The sequence below is a fragment of the Erpetoichthys calabaricus genome, chromosome 10 (assembly GCF_900747795.2).
Source record: "Erpetoichthys calabaricus chromosome 10, fErpCal1.3, whole genome shotgun sequence".
Classification (NCBI taxonomy): Eukaryota; Metazoa; Chordata; class Cladistia; order Polypteriformes; family Polypteridae; genus Erpetoichthys; species Erpetoichthys calabaricus.
In genome coordinates, this window is record NC_041403.2 from 147,166,520 (window position 1) to 147,188,027 (window position 21,508).

At 38.4% G+C, this 21,508-nt stretch overlaps 1 protein-coding gene and 1 long non-coding RNA gene across 2 annotated transcripts in view; one reads left to right on the plus strand and one right to left on the minus strand.

Moving 5' to 3' along the window:
* hnf4a (hepatocyte nuclear factor 4, alpha) overlaps nt 1-21,508 on the minus strand; it is a 173,927-nt gene that overhangs the window by 145,449 nt on the left and 6,970 nt on the right. The window lies entirely within an intron of this gene.
* LOC114659526 (uncharacterized) overlaps nt 1-21,508 on the plus strand; it is a 70,648-nt gene that overhangs the window by 35,741 nt on the left and 13,399 nt on the right. The window contains exon 2 of the long non-coding RNA XR_003717559.2: nt 11,542-11,732. This is a non-coding gene — a long non-coding RNA (uncharacterized LOC114659526). The remainder of the gene's footprint in view (nt 1-11,541; nt 11,733-21,508) is intronic.

Consider the following 21,508-nt stretch of genomic DNA (forward strand, 5'->3'; position numbering starts at 1 on the left):
CACCGGCGCGCTCTCTCTCTTGCTTGCTTCCTGCTTTCCTCTGCCACCTCCCATTCTCTTTCCTTTCTTTTCTTTTTTCCCTCGTTCTTTTACTTCTCTCCCCCTAACCGTCTCGGTCTTCTCTATATATGCAGAGAGGACAAAGCAGCTGCAGCCCATTAGCCACAGGAACAATCACGGATGTGGGTAGTCCCTCACCTGTGCACTTAGGTGAGAAACGCCCACACCGCAGATCGCCCTGCGGCTCGCTACAGTTACCATGCCCCCTCGCTAAGCCGCGAGCGTGGTGATTATTTATTTAATTGGCCTTTGCTGGAAGAGCTGTGGACCCATAACACCACAGAGTCTCTTTACAGTTTACAGAAAGCAGGTAATCGAAATGACTCACTTAGGGTCACACAGCGAGTCTGAGGTGGAAACTGAACTAGCAACCTGGTGGTTTATAGGCCAGTGCTTTAGTTGCTACATCATACACATATTACTTAGACCCCTTGAATTTTGCTTGTGAAGATTATCCCATTTTTTGATCCGTTTTTTAGTTTTCTTGTGTTACTGTTCTGTATTGGGTTAAAGTTATGTGTATTTTATTTATTTTTTATTTGGAGGTACAGTATTTCTTGTGAATTTATGTTATTTATGTTGGTTTTAATGTGAAGTGATATTTGTGTACTATCCATTCAAAAGTAGTTCTGTTCCTTGCTCTTTGTGGGTGGAGCCTTAGGAGGCGGTGCAACTCTGACATCACTGCTGATGTCTCCTCCCACTGGCTTAATAAGTGGCCTCAAGGAAAGGAGTCAGCAGCAGTGCATTCTCGTGTGAAGAAGTTTATAGTGAGTATTTTTTTTGTGTGTGGATTTTCTGGTTTAAGGATTATTTCTACTCTGTCATGTTTGTTTGCTCTAATATTAGGTATTGGAACCTACTTGCTTTGGATTGCCTTTTTAGGCACATCCTTTTTACTATTTTCAGCATCCTGTTTCAATAAATAAAACCTCAATTTACAAAGATTACAGTTTGGAATTGTCTTTACAAGATGGGAGTTTGTATGGGTTTTCTCTCTTGTAAGACATTTTTATATATCATAGCTTTCATTTCTAGGGAAGCTGGTCTAAAGTAAGCATTTTCAGGGCTGGCATGTGAAGGTTCTGACCTGCCTTTTGTGGAGCTTTTTAGAGGCCTCACATTATCTGCCATGTTTGGAGCTCCAAATCTTAACAGCTACCAGTCAGCAAAGGTTTCATTTTAGCTGACGGCTGAGTTAAATTCTTTTCTTTACCCTTAAAGAATTTTTAAAAGTCAGGATGTGCAGTAGCTTTTAATGCAGTACTATACAAGGGCTAACTGAAAAGTAATGAGACTGATTTCTTTATTCAGAGTTGGATGACTCTACAGGCTTAGAATATTTTTCTTTTCTGAAGTAGCATCCTTTGCATTGAAAACATTTTTACATTTCAAAAATGATTCAAAAACAAGTAACAGACTGTTTTGCAACATCACTTGGTGTTTTTCATTTCATCATCTGAGATGAATTTCTTTCCATGTAGATGTTTATTGAACATTAGGAATGACCAGAAATCACACCGTGCTAAATCTGGGTTATATGGAGGGTGTGCTAGTGCAGTCCTACCAGTTTTAGTCAGTTCTGCCAATGCAACAGAAGCAACATGTGGCTGGGCATTGTCATGGAGCAAAAAAACACTGTTTCCTGAGTAAATCTGTGAAATGTCTAGATACCCATCTGGAGCACATACAACACATTTTCAGTTTCTCTGCTACAATGTGTTGAGTATGTTAGAAAGAAATGTCAAGTAAAACCGAACGTGTGTGTAAATGAGCCTTCTTTCTTCTTACAAAAGTTCATTAGCCTTAGCAATGTTGACAACCGTAACTGTGGTAGGGTGGCCTCCCCGAATGTGCTTTGTCATTGACTCACGTGTTGCTGAACTTAAAGTGCTTCCACCACTGAATTACAGCTAAGTATTACATCGCTGTATGTTTGCCGTAAGATTTCAGATTTTTCATTACCGCTCTTTCCAAGCTTCATGCAAAATTCAATCAATCACACACCTCTGCCCGTACTCTCACAGGAATATTTTCTTCATCTGCCATGACAATGCATACAAGGTGCAATGACGCTGCAACAGAACGCTGAAGAATGTGGTGGTCCAACTGCATGTTCGCATAGGGCAACGTATGCTGTTCACAAACACCTGCACAACTTTCCCATATCTATCCCCATGAAAGAGAAACAGAAACAGTCTTACTTTTCACCCCTCGTATTTATGACTGTTGCACAACTGGCAGTGTGCCTAAGCCAAACCCTTCCCTTTACTGTTACAAGTTTGTGACAGGAAGCAAAAATCATATACATGAACAAAACATGACACCGAACTTAAGCAGCCATAGGCAGAAACAAATTAAGGAAATAATATATGGTGCTCACAAGATCTAACAAGTCATGATTTTAGCCAGAAAAATGAGCTTAAACAGTGTGGGAACCAGCTTTGACACAGACAGGCAGACACCGATGGTTCAAAACACCACACGTTTATTATACATTTCTACTATTTACAAAAGTAGTGCCCCTGCACCACATACCCTCAAGTCTGGGTCTCCTTCAATGCCTCTCTCTTCACCGCCTCCACTCCTATCCTCCGAGCTCTGTCCTCTTCCACCCGACTCCAGCTGAAGAATGGAGGGAGACGGCCCCTTTTATGTTGCCCTGGATATGCTCCAGGTGCCCCTTGATGAACTTCCGGTGGCACTTCCTGGTGTGGCGGAAGTGCTGACATCCAGGGCTTCCTAGGCATCTGGGTGCCCCCTGGCGGTGACCACAGGCCCCTATACGGTTGAGCTTCCATGCTCTGTTCCCGTGGTCCCCATACCAACCAGGGCAGCTGCCCTCTCATGGTCCGGAGGAGGTGTAGTCCCTCTTCCGATCCTACCAGGTGTCCCGGCTGGGTACCGTCCCCAGCTGCTCGCCACAACATTAAGGTTTATACTTAAATCAACAAGAGCTTGTTTCCTTACTTGACCAGGTATAAGTACCTGCCAAAACCAACTAGCACCTAATGAGGGAAAGGCCAGCACAGTGCTATAATAATAAACCACAAAAAAGACATACTTAAATGTACTGAACAAAAGGCTGCAGAGCCACAAAACAACAAAGGAATAGCTCTAAAAACAATAAACCAAGTGAATAACTACATTGGCAGCATCTGTGAATCAGAAAAACAAGCAATGTTACTGTTCTGCAACGGAATAAAACAAGGCATAGAAAAAAATGATAATGCATGATTGAAGAGCTAGCTGTTCAGGTGGACTGTAGCATAGGTAAAACCCACCGTCTTTTTAAAGCAGATACTTCCCCCTTCAACATTTGCTGGCAAAAAAGCATCAGTAGATGTATTAAAATCAAAACCACTGATGCAACATCAATTACCAGGAATTCAAAATGTCCTAATACCAAAACCAGAACACGATCCAGAATCAAAGTCAAAAATGAGTTGTTAATATTTGAAGCTGGAAACGCCCTAAATAAATCGTCAATTCTCTCACCAGCCAGTGCAACCTCCAGGACTCTGTCCCCAGCAACCATTCAGCCCATCATAGCAATGAAAATACAGCATATGGCCCCTATGGTAAAAACAAAATATTGTAGCAAAACCAAAACATCCACACCCACTTTATCCTGAGCAAATCGGGCAAGATAGGACCAATTCTTGGACAAGGTGTCAGTCTATTGCAGGGTGAACATACAGACACACTCACACAATTTAAGTTGAGCCATAACAGTTAACTTCCAGTGCTGTCGTGACAGGAGTCTTTTTATTTTCCCTGACCACAATGCAAGATGGCCGGTCAGACCAAATAATATGAAAAAAACAAACAAACCCAACCCAAAAATGTGCACACAACAGCACAAAACACCCTGAACTTGGCAGAGAATTAGACAGGTGACAGTATGTAGTTCCTGTAGTCCTTCTTGTCCTATTCACTGCTCAGAATAAGGGAGAACATGAATCTGGCTTAGCACGTACACTTTTGCCATTACTGCATCACAAGCTAACTGAGCAGATTCATGCTTCTGATAAGAATACCCCTTAAGGGTATTACCACTTGACTATACTTGGCAAAGCCCACAGGCAGGAGACCTTGGAGAAGATCCAGAGATTATGTATCAAAAGTGGCTTCTGAACTCTAGGCTAACCTACAGGAACAATTGCTGAGATTACAACAGGCCTCAAATACCATTTTTAATGTTGTTTCTTTGATCCAAATTGGGGAAACTGCACAAAAGCGAACAAATAAAGAGCAAGCAGGGGTCGCATGGCAATAAATGCTCCCATCTTCAAGACCTGAATGTCTAAATATTTTTGGGGTACTCTGGTTTCAACTCCCAGCTCTTAAAGATGTTCATTTATTGTTAATTTATTGATTTTTCTTATACAGGTATAATTGTGTTTTGGGTGTCTCAAACAAAGCTTGTTACACCTATCAGCTTTGGTAGCTTTTCACTACAAACTTGAAATGGAAAAAGAATTCTTTAAAAGCTCATCAGACGACAAAGCTAATTGAACTTGTGAGGAGGATGAGTGGGTGTGTGTTGTGCCCGTTCTGAAGGCTTAGTGCTCGATAAAATGTCATATTTATCTACCTCCATCTTTTTGTGTATCTCTGTCTCTGTACTTTTGTGTGCTAGCCTATCCAAGATTAAGAGTGATTAAGCATGCAGTGTATCTCTTGTGAGGGATGGCCGGCCTGTTACCCTGGCCAATACCCCCAGGCCGCCAGATGGAGCTGTCCCTGTGGCATGGAAGTGCCCCGAATACCAGCAGGGAATCATGGACGATGGAGTTTTCCTTTATAGCCCTGCTGGATACCACAGGGGCCAACAGATGACGCTGCAGGGAGGCCCAGATATAACCCTATAGGGAAGTCCTATAACCCGGAAGTACGTCGTAAGCAAGGCGACAAAGGAAATGACATGCTTCTGGGATGAAGAAAAGGATTTTTATCTGACCCGGAAGTGATAAGGAATCACATGGACTGTAGGGTTGGAACCACTTCCGGGTCAGGGAATATAAAAGGACGATGGGAAATCCCAAACGTTGAGCTGAGCTGGGTGGAAGGGTGGCAACGCGTCTGGGAGTGTGGAGGAGTGATTATTGTTTATTGATTAGTTATTGATTTAGGAGATTTATGGAGAGGTGGTGTTTTGTGCACATTATTATTATAATAAATATTCATCTTTGGATTTTACCTGGTGTCTGACATGTGGTCTGAGGGTTAAAGGGGTCACAGAGACCATAAACTGTCTTACTCTATATGCTGTTTTCACTAAGCAAATTTACAAAAACTTGAAAAATAATCAAAGTAAAAAAACCCAGAAACAAACAGAAGTAGAAAATAAACTAAAATAAAAAAAAAAATCTGGCCATGCTACCTCCTGGACAGCTGAGGCCCTATTTAAACTGACCTCTGTGCTCTAAATGCAATAGTTCACTGGCAGGGTGTAGCCCTTACATTCCACGTTTATACTGACTGCCCAGAAGACATTGAAAATATGTGTATAGGATTGGGAAATGGACATAAAATTAAAATTTAGTCCAGAATTAAAAAACAAGAAAGCAAAAAGAAATGTGCACCTAAGCCAAAGCACAATCATAGTCAAATAAACTTGCATAAGCCCCTTGTCTTAAATTCAAAAACACCCACTGGACTCCTTTACTGTATCTTTTACAGAATCTTAGATAACTAACAGTGGTGTCAAACTGTTTTAAATACTGTCGCTCTCAGTGACGCCATACTGATGCCATTTCCTGTAGCCAACCCTTACCCAGCCCATCATCACATCCAGATAACCAGAATTCAGAATGGCGCTGCATGTCTAAAAGCAAAGATGGCAAAATGAGAAACTATAAGCAATCACATTTTAAACAATTAATAAATATTAGCAAAAATAAAGTAAAATAATAAACTCTATCACACGACTATAACATACAAAATTAAACTATCAAACACAAACATTTATTGAAGGAAAAAAAAAACCTCTTGTCATATTCTACATTTATGGCAAACCTGAAATCACTTCCTGAGTCCTGAATGCCTTTTGGAAGCTCTAGATCAGTGATTCTTAACCTTTTTGGAGTCACAGACCCCTTTAAGAATCTGATGAAAGCTATGGACCCCCTTCCCCAGATATATTCACATAAACACAACTTTACATGCAATGAATATAATGTACTTTATTTATCAAGATTTGATTGTTTCATACATATATGACATACACAAAATATTTTTAAAATTTAAAGTAAACAATCTAAAAAAAGTAATGGCCATTCATTATAATTATGAAATACAATCCTCTTGTGCAAATTAAACAGATCTACTACTACAATGTTTTCTACTACCATTACTACTACCTCTACTCTAAATCAACAGAATATAAATGTTATTTTTTATCCGACCCTCACGGACCCCCTGAAACCCATCCATGGACCCCCTAGGGGGTCCACGAACCTCAGGTTAAGAACCCCTGCTCTAGATATTTCCCTGACTGTTTGGAGATGTCCTTACTCCTCTCAAGCCCAATTTCTAATTAAAGGTCCAGGCATCTTTAATAGATCCCATATTATATTCACTCTGTAATGCACAGTGGTGAACTCCCTGCTGTCATATAACGTTTTCAGTCCTTCTCCTTGCCTTTTACTATTTACCCCAACCACTCTTTCATTCTTGAAGTCACAAAGTAGTTACTTTTAGGATGCTACTTATATAAGGTGTGTCAACTCCCACAGTTCCTGTTTACTCACATGGACAACAAGAGGAGTGCCACAGTGTCCAGTGGTGGAGCCCTTTTTAAAGTCTGGACCGTTGTTGGGCTTGTCATGTGCATAGGCAGTCCTAAGACTTTCTGCCCTGACAATCCCTTGACATCTTAGAAACCTGTTACCATAGTACTATCCCATTCATACCATATGACATGAAATAAATTTCAAATTGACCATTTTAAACCTATTTCTTTAAAAAATAGAAACTGGTAGTGCGAAGCTGAATATTATAGTAATTCTTCTGGATACAGACATATCATAGAAAATATTAAACACTGTATAACATTTCCAAATGTACAGAATAAAGATAATAATTCAGTACCTGGAATAAGAAGATGAAGAAGGCCATCACAGCTTCTCATGCTACTTGAACTATTCAAAACAAAAGTACAGGAGCTGTTCCTGCACACACATTTCAGTTTGCTTCAAATAGCGCTTAGGTCCAGATTAAGAAACCATACCCAGGATAAATGGTGGTAAAGCAGCAGAGTGTGGCAGCAGGGATAATCCTTTAATTCCTGTCACAATGAGATTTCATTTAGGAGCTAAAATGAACAGTCTAATAGGACCCAGTGTGTGTAGTCCAGACGTGGAGGTTAACTCTTAGTGGAGCCAGCTGCCCCTAGAAAGACAGGACTCAACTAGAAGGAAATACTTGGATGTCCTACGTTCATTGTGCTCATTTCAAAGTTTGAAACATCACACTGCTGACATTTGTACCAGTACATTATATTTGATGATTTGGTTCATTTGAAAATATCATAGAATACAACAAAGCATCAGATTCGTGTATCTAACAACTTATCCACTTTTTTAACTGTTAGCACAAGGTGATCCAACAATATCGGTCATCAGGTTTGCTGGTAAAGCTTAGCCTGAGCAAAAGTTAACAACTGTTCCTAGTAATGATAACACTCTGTGCTGGAAGGAGATTTGTGTTTAGCATTATCAGCAGGATGCTGAGACACTTTCAGTTTTTTGTTTAATGTAGTTATTCCCTCCTAACACTTTAAATGGAAATACACTATCTTGTATTCTTTGTTTGCCTACTTCAATGCCAAAGTACCTTTCATTAAACGAAAAGCTGTCACCCATCACCTTCAAACAACATTTGTAATACAGACTTAAATCATTCACGTGTCCACTCATGCCAATGAATCGAAGCAAATTAAACATAACTCATCAAAACTGGGAAACCACAGGGAGCAGAGCAAGAGATAAAAATGTTGGAAGTTGCAAGCAACTTTATAGTTTCCATTCCCTAATTTATTAATCTGGCTAATTATGGTGTAGCTGGTAAGAAACATTCAATGATTTTTTAAAATGTACTTCTCATTTATTTATCAAAATTGTATGTAAAACATACATTGTCCAAAACCATCCTGTGCTTATGCATTGAATAGTGGAATTCATCAAGATAGTTTGTTAGAATGCTATTTGTAGGAAGAGAGATTCAAACATTAAAGAGATGATTCGATGTTTCATGTCACTCTTTATGTTCTTGTACATTTTCACTGATGTAAATTCCATCCATTCATTATCAATTCCATCTAATCCAGTCCAGGACTGTGGGAATGTGAGCCTATCAGGGGCAAGGAAGCAACCAGCCCTAAAAACAGTCCTAGTCATGCAGGGCGAATTTTGAGTCTGCAGTTAATTTAACATGCGCATCTCCGGGTTGCAAAAGAAAAATCAAAGTATGTGAAGTAAAATTCACAGACAACAACTACATTCAATTCAAGGTCACAAGGGGCCAAACTCATCCCAGCAGGACTGAGTTCAAGGCTGGACTATGGTCCATCACAGGGTAATAAAGTATAATTTACCAAACTATTGAATCCAAAGTATTTCTCTCTAAAAGAGTGTGTGACTCAGGTATGGTACATCTACTATATCTTTTTCTTGTTACGAGTACTCTTGACTTTTGGACAAATTACCGCTGAGCTCTCTGACCACGATTCTGGCTACACTTCCTAGCTTTGTTATTTAATTATCATATTCCTAGTTATGACCCCTGTGTGAATTCTGACTTCTCCGTGCCACCTACCAATTCCATTTTCTCTCAAAACTGTTGTCGCCTTGTACAAACAGTACACTGTTTGTGAGGACATGAAATGGAGAAGGGCAGAGACCTGGACGAGTTTTTGACAGTGACATTAAATGGCACGATTCTTTAACAAATAATAAATTTTTTAAATTCTAAAATATTTTCTACTGCCAACCTTCTGCATTACTAGTAACGCTTCTCCTTCACCTCTTCATTGTTTTATCTGCATTTTATGTTGTATATGTAGATTTTTTAGGTAAGAAACACAAAAGTTGTAAGGTCAGATTGTTCCACTCAGTAATAGAGTTGATCGGCACCAAAGTGTTTTTCTCCGTGAATTTGCTAGGCTTGCTAGTTACCATGTTCAACAAACATTTCCCTGAAAATTCACCATGTAGCTGGCTTAGACAAGTATTCTTTCCCATTGCACCATGATGCTGCTAGGCCAGCATGACATCACAGAAGTGTACCCCCCATGTTGGATGGAGACGTCACTACCCAATCTGTGCTACTTGCCTAATTTGTGTCACATATGCCTACTATAAGCGTAATTCACCTCACACTTTACAGCACCACCCGATCTATTTTGCTCCTGCATGAATGTGTGGTGTCACTACCCGATTGGTAGTTCAGATAGATTTACACCCCACATGCACTTTTAAAAACCAAAATATAATTAGAGGATAATGAAAATACTTAATTTTTCTGAATAGATTTATTGCATGTTGTTTCATCACTGCTGGATTAAGTGTAGTTAGGATAGTGACCTGGACAACCCCCATCCCTTGCATCAAAATGCTCCGTGGATGTTAGTTGTAGTTATTGGAGCTCAGGAAATGCTGAGAGAGATACAGTAAAGGTCTTGGAGTATCGTGTACTTGGAGTATAATATTTATCTCAGAGGGGCATGGTGGCACAGTGGTCACAGCTCAGGCCACAATATTTGTTCCAGCATAATTGTCAGATGTTTCTTTAGACCTCGGGGACACTTAAGAAGGCCATTATAATCCACTCAAAAGTAGTTCAACTTTCCTTTCCATGTTAACTTCATTGCATTTCGCAGAATGACCTGAAATTCACAAACATTTCTGTGCTGCCATCAAACACCAGGTGAAACTAATTCAGCAGGGTTCACTCATCTCTACTTACTAATCATACTGCCAGTGGTGTTTCCTCCGCATTGCATGTTAGGGTATTTGACAATTCCAAATCAACCCTGTGTGTATGGAGATTAGTACGTGCAAGTAAGAATTTCACTGTACTCTGTATATGCAACATTATTGATCTCATAACAATTTCAAATTTTGTATATAGGTTCATATTTGGGATTAATAAAGTATCTATCTATCTATCTATCTATCTATCTATCTATCTATCTATCTATCTATCTATCTATCTATCTATCTATTTAAACAGCTTACAAGGTTCTTCTTCTTTGTTAAGTAAGGTTTACACCACAGTATGAAAGTAAAAGGTCTTTAGTTAGCCAATGGCCATAATTTTACCGAATTTTATAATCTGATTTTCCTTTACACTTAAGTTGCACTTAAGTCTAAACAGTTCAATTCAGATAAAAAGCAAAACTGACTAAAATAACATTCTCAAACCCACTTAATCCAATTTAGGGTCACAGGGAGCTTTACCACTGGGCACAAAGCTGGATTCTGTTATGGAAGGATCAAGTCCATCTCAAACATACACACAGGGTTGATTTGGAATTGTCAAATACCATAACATGCAATGTGAAGGTAACACCAGAGGAACACCAAAGGAAAATGTACTGAAGTACAGAGAGAAGGGACACACAGCACTTAGACAATGTATTGAGTTAATAAAAATGAATCGTTATCCACCTATCATCTTTGCAAGTGCTGTGTCCAAGACAGGAGCTATCATTACTAAGGCTCACATGTATCACTTAATAAAAAATGTAAATACGTACCTTTTCAAACTCACTTAATCCAATTCAAGCTCATAGTGATACTGAAACCTATGCTGGTAACACTGGGCACAAGGCAGGAAGTAATTCTAAATGGCATATCTGTGTACCACTAAGCTCTTAAGCCAATTTAGAGCCTCAATTAAACCTTAACAGCATATATGTGCAGATATTCAAGGGAAACTGCAGTACCTTCAGAAAAACTCACACAGACACAGGGAGAACATGTGAATTCCACATGGACAACAACTGAGGGCAGGATGCTGAATCGGAGAGGCGGCAGTGCTAAGAGTAAAGAGTTCAAACAAAATGTGTACAAAAAAGGCCACATAATAAATGAAGATTTGGTCAATGTTATTTGCTTCTTACTCTTGAACACTGCTAGTTGTCTACTAAATGCATCTTTAGTGGAAAGTCCAACAGACTCCTGTAATAGTGAAGGTCAGTCAGGTGCATATTAATGCCTGCATGTTTTCATAACACCTTTTCACATTGCCATACTACATTATGACATCTCTGAGTCTTTATTATTACAACTGCTTTTAAAAGTAAAAACATATTGACCACTGTGTCTGCCTGGGCAGGGTTGCCAACCAGGATTCCGTGTTGCTTCGTCGTGTGGTAGGTGCGGCTTTGGCTGTACCAGTGCATTCTCCCCAACCTGGTCTGACCTGACCTGCTACTGACTGAGTCTTAAATTGCTGTGTCTTTTCTTTCCTTAGTGTATGTGAACCACTGGAAGAATAGCTGCATCCCCAGAATAACACTTCTAAGGATCCACACACATCAAATGAGCCAATAAAAGGATGGATGTGAAAAACTGGAGAGCCAAAAAGATAAAAGAGAGGCTTGGAATTGCAGAAAGGAGACTGCAGACCAACATGCTTCACTGGATCAGCTCTGTATCAGATGTGTATGCTAGAAATTGGAATACCAACTGTCAGAATTCATTAACGTTTCTTACAAGGGTGCTAAGTTACATCATCCTGGTTAAAGTTTGTATTCCTTCTTCTGCAAGCAGGGACTTAACAGTAGAAATGATTCACTCTGTTCCCAAAACTCTGATGATGAATAATCAATAATCATTCTGACCCCTGGGAAAGGTGGTAACTTCAACCAGGGAAACTGTGGAAGGAACAATGCCAAACTTCCATTCATGGACACAACTCTGTGGACCTGCTTTATTTAAATGTTAAATGCTTTTAAATGTAAACCTGTGGCACAATTGGGCAGATCTGACCATATCTTACTTCCAACTACAAGCCTATTATCCATCCATCCATCCATTTTCCAACCCGCTGAATCCAAACACAGGGTCACGGGGGTCTGCTGGAGCCAATCCCAGCCAACACAGGGCACAAGGCAGGAATCAATCCTGGGCAGGGTGCCAACCCACCGCAGACAAGCCTATTATTAGACGGCAATAGACCTCCTATTATTATCCAGGACAGAAGATCTTGTGTGCGTGTGTGTGTCTGTGTGTGTGTGTGTTAGTTGTTTTACATAATATTTATCTTTTTCTACTGCCGCTGTAAAGTCTTAAGAAATTAAAAACAGTAAACAATAAGATAAGTAGTACAAGTATTACTCATCCATCTACACTGCCATTTACAACTGCTCTGTAAATATACCAATACACTGTGGCTAAAAGGGTAATTTTTGAGCAGACCCCACATTAAAAATGATACAAATGAAGTCCAGTTAAACAAAAATGGCAACATTAAACAAACATACATATACAAATAAAAGAATGAGTTTACAACAAAAACCCTAAGCCTCCCTGGTCCAAGCTATTACAAATAAAGGACTCTGTGCTGTGGGATGTCTGATTCAATTTCCAACGCCATCCTTCCTACCTTATCCATCTTTCACTCCAACTATTCTGGCCTTCCTTACTTTACCAGCTGGGGCTTTTATATCATTCTCTGGGATCCCTTCCCATTCAAAGTCCTGAAACACTTTTGGGGTCTGCAATTCCTTAAAGCAGTGGTTCCCATACTCGGTTCTGGGTACCCACTATGGCTGCAGGTCTTTGTTTCAACCAGAATCACAATCAGTGATCATAACTGATCTCATTTAATTAACTGGTCTTTTGTTTTTTCTCTCCTCTTATTTTACATTCAAAACAGCAGAACAGTGTGATTTTTACATTTATAAGACGTTTTTCCTATTGCTTTAAATGATGAACTCTCTTTTGTTTTTTTTCTATTACTTTGCTTTTTTTTTTGTGTAGTTTACTCACTTCTATTGTGCACTAATAATGACAATTAAAAACAGAATAGTCACTTTATTAAACAATAGTGAATTATGAAAGGCTGAAACTACTTCAGTGTCAGACACGCCAATTAGTAAATAATGGAGCAAATAACCAGAACACCTGGAAAAGCAGAATTACAATCAGGATAAAAATATTGTTACAAAAGTAGAAAAAAAACTATATTATCCTCATATGACTGCTTAGTTCACTTTAGTAAAAATTTACAAAACTTAGCTTTGTAATTTCTTCATTGATTGAGAAATTACATCTCACTTACTTAGGCTAGGATTGCATTAAAAACAGAAACTGGTTGGATTAAAAACCTGCAGCCACAGTGGGCTCCAGGACTGAGTTTGAATAGATAGATAGATAGATAGATAGATAGATAGATAGATAGATAGATAGATAGATAGATAGATAGATAGATAGATAGATAGATAGATAGATACTTTATTAATCCCAAGGGGAAATTCACATACTCCAGCAGCAGCATATTGATAAAAAACAATATACCACTACCCTAAAGAATTACCAAAGAAATATGCCTTATAATCCAACAGGAAAATGGAAGGGAAAAAATAAAACAACTGTTAAAAGTTGGCAGTGTATTCATTTGAAAAAATATTAATCACTTTCCTCCCTTATTACCCAAAGGAGTCAGCATTGGATCCTTTGGTTTTTATTTTATGTCTGCTTCCTATGTGGTTTATTATGCATCTCTATGATGTCAGCTTTCACCGTTTTGCAGATGATACCCAACTATACATTTCGACTAAACTTTCTGAAGAGTTTCCTTCCTCTTGTTTGATTCGTTGTCTTTATGATATAAAACGTGGATGACACGCCACCTTCTGAAATTCAACAGGGAGAACACAATTCTTAAGGGCTCAAAATCCATTCCATTACAAGATGGTAGGGTTAATGTCTGGATTGATGGTTCTACAATACCATTTTGAATGTAGGTTAAAAGTTTACTTATTATCTTTGACAATATTTTTATATCTTATGTGAATTCTGTACTTTCTTATTGTCATTTTTGGTTTCTTGATCAGTTTCTTTTTTATTTTATGCTTCAACTGAAATACTGATTTATGGATTCATTGCTTCTGTCATGGTTCAGCGAGGCTTATTACCTTGGCTGAAGTTTATTTATTTAATTATTTATTCCATTGTTATTTATTAAGCTTTCTTATATCTGTTTTCTATTTTCTTTCATTTAAAATGCTGTTCTCTGATCTTACTTTCTTAAATGATTTAATGTATAAATATTATGTTCCTATGTGTGAATGGATGCTCTACTATATTCTTTGTATTTTATGGCTGCTACCCCAAGAGGCGGGGCCACCTTGACATCACCTTCCTCTGGCGGTTTAGGTCAGAGCTGAGAGAGCTCAGGTGCGGTGCATTGAAATTCTTCTGGATTCTCTGTACGTATTGTATTTCATTGCCAGATTTTCCGGTTTTCATTTTCTTTCTGATCAGCTTATTGGAATTCTTTTTCTGGGCTACATATTTTGACCTGTTTTCTCAGGATTGCCTTTATGCGACTCCTTATTGCTTCTTTGTGAGCCTTTTGCCATTTTTTTTTTGTTTTGAATAAATATTTGTTTATTTTATAAAGATTTCCTTTGTAATTGTTTCTTCAATCAAAGATTTTTTTTATACGAGGGATGTTCAAAAAGTTTGTGCACTTTTTTTTTAAACTCTGTTCATTAAGAATTTGAAAAACAATTTACATCACTTTTGTACATAGTCACCTTTGTTTGTGATGCAGTTTTCCCAGCGTCGTACCAACTTTTTAATGTCCAATTACTACTCTTCCTGCCTTCACCGTTTCCAACTAAAATATAAAAGTGCAGAAACTTTTTGACTGTCCCTCGTAGTTTCCTTTAATTGAAGGACACTTTTGATATTTTGGACATTAAAGTTTATTTCTGATGCTTAAAACCCTTTTGAGCCTACAAGACTGAGGCAGGTTGTTGGAGCTGGGATTAAGCCTCTTCGGGTGAGGCCTACTTCTTTCGGAGGCTTCACATCCTTATTTTTTGTTTGGTCCCAGCTCCATTTCAGAACAACTTTAAGATTACATTATTGCAGTGCTCATTTGTTTTTTATTCCTAATAAGATTCTTACAACTTGGTAAACTTATTTCAATTGACTCAGAATTCAGCAGCTCATTTATTTAGGTATGCTATGATCACGTTCCAAATGTTTTTGACAAAATGTATTGGATGCTAGTTAAATATTGGATCAATGATGAGATTCTGTTACTTACATATAAAGCTCTCCATAATTTAGCTAAAGTCAACTCTTTGCATTTTCTTAAAAGATAATGGGCAGATTCTCAGACACCTTTTACTGCTGAGAAGAAACTGACGCCAGTGAGTAGAACATTCAAGACTTTCACTGGCTTTCTCGAAATGAGTGACACTTACAAATGTGCATGAGAACTGGAGTAAGCTCACAGTCAATGAGGTTAGCTGAGACATTCGCACAGTTGAATCTCTACGTCAGATGGAAATCTACCATTTTTAATTATAGCCATCTGCTCAAGACATATATAAAATATTTCACAGTAGAGACAAGGACACATCACAGAGGAAAAAGAAAGGCAAAGAAATACTTAAAATTTATTTACAAAGTAATAAGGAAGAAATTGTAAAACATTTTGTTAAAAAATAGGACATTTACATCCCAATCTTCTGCTAAAAGGTAAAGCAGAAGACAGTACTCCCTGTCATATTCTTTTTACAATATTATGAGATACACCAGGAATGAGTACTTCCTAAATAATATACTCAGTTACCAGTGGTTGCAATGCCCTGACAGCCAAAGCAACCTAGTGTAGAATCATATTTTACAGATAAACTTAATTTAATTAATGTACTGATTATATATTTACAAATTTAAATTTTGGATGTTCATTGTGTTTTAAGAACTGCCTGATTTAACTTAACAATGGCACATTCTGTTGTGATAAGCTGTGTGAGGGATACGGGAGAATAGGGAACATAGAAAATGAAAAATAGATCTTTTTTGGGCAGTAGGGTGAATATTGGAGATGATTCGGTAAAATCTGAATTAGTTTCATCCACCTATTTAAATATTGCTCTTTAGTATGTTTTTTAACTAGCTAACGTAAATTTAAACATCACAATAGCAAATGTTACAACCCTAACAGGGTGACTGGTTGACAAACCAAATTTTAAAAGCTTGCTACAAAAACAGCTTTAAAGAGTCAGTGAGGAACAAAATATCCTAACTTATTTTGGAATTCATTAATCCACTAAAACGATATAATAATGTTTGAATTTGTATTTTTAATATTGATCTCAGTACTTTTCAGTTACTATAAAGAAAATGTCAGAAAGTAAATTTAGTTACATGCACATGTTAAGATGAATCAGGTAGCCCCTGATAATGTCATTCTTCACAAATCCACTTCCTGTTACACTAGAAGATCCCCATGTCAATCACAGATTAAATTCAAGCCCTACATTTTATTTTGATATTTATGAATGTCAATACTAGTTTACTTACATGATACTCTATAAATACCTGACGACAATTCATGATTATATGTTTACATGAGTTTACATGATTAGCCTAAACACTTGACGACTACAAAAATACAGTGGAACCTCTAGATACGAGTTTAATTCGTTCCAGCACTGAGCTTGTATAGCGAATTTCTCGTATCTAGAACAAACTTCCCCATTGAAAATAATGGAAATCCAGTTAATCCGTTCCGCACCCCAAAAATATTAACATAGAAGTCAATTTTCCTAACAAATAACACTGATAAATAATATATACTGTAGTCTACCTTTAATAAATAACACTGGTAAATAATATAACTGATTATTAAAAGAATCAAAACAGGTGTCCAAAGTGCAGTACAGCATTCAATAAATCTTTAAATAAATAATCCTTAAAACAGTTGTGAAGTGGAGGTTTAAAACACACAAGAATAATGTTGTGTTAAAGGATTGTTAAAACGTCAACAGGAAGCAGTCTTTAAAAAACAGATGACAATCCCCGGTGCTTCTTCTCTGTTAGCTTCAGCGTCTCATCTGCTTCTCCCATGCGGGCTCTGCAACAGGCGAGACACTCTTAATGCAGCTGACCTTCTCTACACCGTCCTGCTCCAGCTGTTTGGCTCGCCTGTTCAGCTCACTGTTCAGCTACACGCGAGCCTGCACTCGCTCGCTCTCCCGCACCGACTTCCTACTGCTGCTGCTTCCTGCCTCCTCCTGCAACCGCTGTTCTGTTCTGTTCTCTGTTCTCTCTTCTCTCCTCTCCGCTCCGCTCCTCTCCTCTCTTTTCTTTTACTTCTTCTCCCCCTTAACCGTCTCGCGCTTCTCTATATATGCGGGGAGGACATGGCAGCTGCAGCCCATCAGCCACAGGAACAATCATGGATGTGGGCAGTTTCCCACCTGTGCACTTAGGTGAGAAACGCAGACACCGCAGATCGCCCTGCGGCTCGCTACTGCTACCACGCCCCCTCGCTAAGCCGCGAGCTATACCCACAGCCTGGCTCGTGGTTCGTTACACGAGCCAATGCTCGTATTTAGATCTGAATTTTTCGCTCATACTTTCCTCTTATCTTGAATTTCTCGTATACAGAGGTGATCGTATCTCGAGGGTCCACTGTATTTAAAAAATGTGGTTACTATTAGTATTTATATTTTTTAATTTATATAACAGAAAAGGCACTATATTATCTCTCTATATATAAAGTCCAATTTCTGTCTATCTATCTATATTTCTGTCCGCTTTTCACGAGAGAACTACTTAACGGATTTAGATTTGGTTTTTTTCTATAATTTGCTTGAACATTCCAGTTGATTTTGCGACCTCTCATCACGATAAGTATCCAAGTTCGCTTGCGGTACCAATTTATTTGTGCAAATCCAAGAGAAACGGTGGGGCCCTCCTCACTCACTCCAGTCTCGGGGTGTATCTTACATCCACTTAGCTAGCAAACGAGAGAACTACTTAACGGATTTAGATCGGGTTTTTTTCTAGAATTTGCTTGAACATTCCGGGTTATTTTGCACTAAGAATCATAGTTCGCTTGCTGAAGTGATATATTCGTGGTAATCCGAGACAGAGACTGTGGGGCGAGGGGAGGGGGAAGTGTGTCATCAGGAGTGGGGAGTCGGTCTACCTCTGTGTTTTGGAGTGTACTTTGCCTTTGCTTAGCCAGCGATACCTTTTTGTTTATTGATTTTTAATGTTTGATCTGTTTCACTACAATGTGGGCAGAGCCCCAGGGGTCAGCTAGTCATTTATATTACAGATGTACTTTATTAAACTGAGTGGAATTTTCATTTTTGCCATTGTGTTGAATTAAGTATCGAGTATCATTTAATTTGAGATGTATTGGTATCGAATACAAAAATTCCTGTATATTGACATCCCTAAACTAGAGTGAAAGTAAACATTTTAGAATGCGCCAGTTTTTTCTACATCCTCTGAAAGATTCTTTGCAGGAGGTCAGGTAATATTACATGTGATTTAAATAGTTGAGCTAAAGGCCAAAAGAGCAAATCTAAGAATCGGAGAAGAGACTGCATACTGGAGCAGGGACCCCAAGGAGTAAGACAGGAAGAGGAACATCTTGATTTGTTCCTGTGAGTGTTTGTTGTTTTGGATACATTCCTTATGGTCCAGACAGCAGGGAAATTTCTTAGGTCTGTATGTTTGCCTGTCTTGAATAAATAATAATTATGCCTACAGAATAGAACAGAATTGCTAGCACTATGTGATGTCTCTGTTTCTATCGTCTCAGTGTTTGTTGCAATTTTTAGAAGGATAATAAATTCAAAATACCCTGTTGTAATAATAATAATAATGGTAAAATTGTTTAACAAAGTCCCTGAGGGTGGGCTTCTGTTTGGTTCTCTACTCTACCAACCATATGTCTGCTGCCCGGTTAGTGTTTCCCGCTAGCAGAAGTTCTTGGGTGGGGTTTGAGGCAAGCAATGTGTCTAGAAAGGGCCAGGGGTAGAGTCCAAAAGAAACTTTGAGTATTAAACATCTATTCATTAATAAACAAAGACTACTCAAATAAATAATCCCATAACTGATTTAAAATAAATTTTATTACCTTGAAATTGAAACTTGGCTCAAGCTAGTCATACACCTCTTCCTTCTGAAGGATACAAATATGCCAAGTCAAGTAAGCTCTGAACACAGTGGTGGTGTCATCTGCCTCTTAAACAAAGCTCTCAATCATTTAAAATTCCTTTGTTTTGTAAAGTGATGTTTATAGGGATTTAATCTGATATTCCATATTTATTGTGTATTAGCAAATGTGTTGTTATGGACTATTCTAATTCAGTTGAGCAAGTTTAATATAACAACACAGTATTAGGTGAATTTCATAAAAATATTACAAAGAACTTGCTGGATATAATATTTCTCTCACTCCCAAATGTGTGGGCCTTAAACAGGTCTAACAGTTTGCAGCAACATTACTCTGAATCTAATTACTGCCCTGTGTGCCATGTCTTTGAAAGTCACTTCCTAAGGATTAAAAGATAATTTGAAATAATATTTAGTTTTAATAGGAGGAAGAGGTAAGAGCTTGAGTACTTGAAGTGTTCTTAAGCTTTCACCCATTCATTCGTAAGAAAAATGAAAGGTCAAATTATTTAAGCAAGAGTCAGAATAATGATAAATTAAATAGACTGACTACGCTCAGTCATTTTTCTCAGATAACAAGAGTTTAATTGTACTGATGAACTCCATTAAGTCATCAGTGGATAACAGATCCTACATCCACTATGAGGCCTAGCCCTATCATGTCCCAAGATTTGGTCAGATGATATAAATTTGATTGTTTGACTGTGGTCATGCCAAGGATTATTTTTCATTTTAATGCTGTATTTTCAATTAATGAATAAACATCACTCTTAAGTTTTATTGACATATGTTGCATGTTATTGTTCTGGCACAAATCAAAACAAACAAAACAAAAGGGGGCTGAATTTCTTCAACTGTCCACATGGCACTAACCAAGAAAAGTTAAACAATTACATTTCTTTCATTGACTTTTGTTTGGACTATAATATTATCATCATACAAAATCTATGGACTAAACATCTGTGCTATGACTTCCTGACTGAATACAGATCTAGGGCGGCACGGTGGCGCAGTGGTAGCACTGCTGCCTCGCAGTTAGGAGACCCAGGTTTGCTTCCCGGGTCCTCCTTGCGTGGAGTTTGCATGTTCTCCCCGTGTCTGCGTGGGTTTCCTCCGGGCGCTCCGGTTTTCTCCCACAGTCCAAACACATGCAGGTCAGGTGGATTGGTGATTCTAAATTGGCCCTAGTGTGTGCTTGGTGTGTGGGTGTGTTTGTGTGTGTCCTGCGGTAGGTTGGCACCCTGCCCGGGATTGGTTCCTGCCTTGTGCCCTGTGATAGGATTCAGCGGGTTGGAAAATGGATGGATGGATGGATGAATACAGATCTAACAATTTTATTATGAACCTAGAGATCACCACAGTTTTGTGCTCAACCTGCTGTTCTCCTTCTATATTCAGACCACATGCAATGAATTTGTAATGCACAAGATGACCAAAAAAAATGACCAAAACCAGACCAGGACCTGCACTGATCTGCCCAGAAATGGGCTCACCCTAGGCAGCCTGACACTAAACTCTACTGGCAGGCTTCAAGGCCTGTTCGCACCCAAAATGGAACACAGGTTTTACAAGTTCAAAAATACTTTTAAATCTCCAAAATGCACATAAATGCTCTTCAAGAAAGAAGGAAACCACAAACATCTGGCTTTTAGGATAACAAAGAAACAAGTATCTTTTTAAATAAAGAAGTTGAGGCTAACAAGTCCAAATTGTAATCCAGAGAACAGTACTCTACAAACAAAGTACAAATCCGCAATAACCAGAAAAATACAATAATACTCACAGCTGAAATGAATTTCACAACAATCATAATGAAGTTTTGTTGGAACCTTCTGCTAACCACAATATCAAGGCTGAACATGGTGCCATAGTAGTGAAGCCGCAGTGGCCCTGCCTTCCACAAAATACAAGGGGTAATGGTTAAGGGTTCACATTCACAATACATAATGATATTAACAACAACTACATAATAACAAACAAGCAAAATGTACTTAAGCCAGGGAACAAACCCTGGCTGAAACACGACAATGTATCAAAATATAGTCATCACTTCATTTGTTTACATGAAAGTCATTGGCCAGTCTGCAAGAACATTAAGCTTCTTAGGGAACTCTGTAAAAAAACAACAGCTCAACACCAGCAAAATAAAAGAACCCGTTATTGATTTCATAAACACTTGGTGGGGATTCCCCACCTTTAAAAATTAGCAGTGCTACTTTAGAAACAATGAGCAGCTTTAAAGTCTTAGTAGATCATCACTTATGGTGTCACAGCAACAG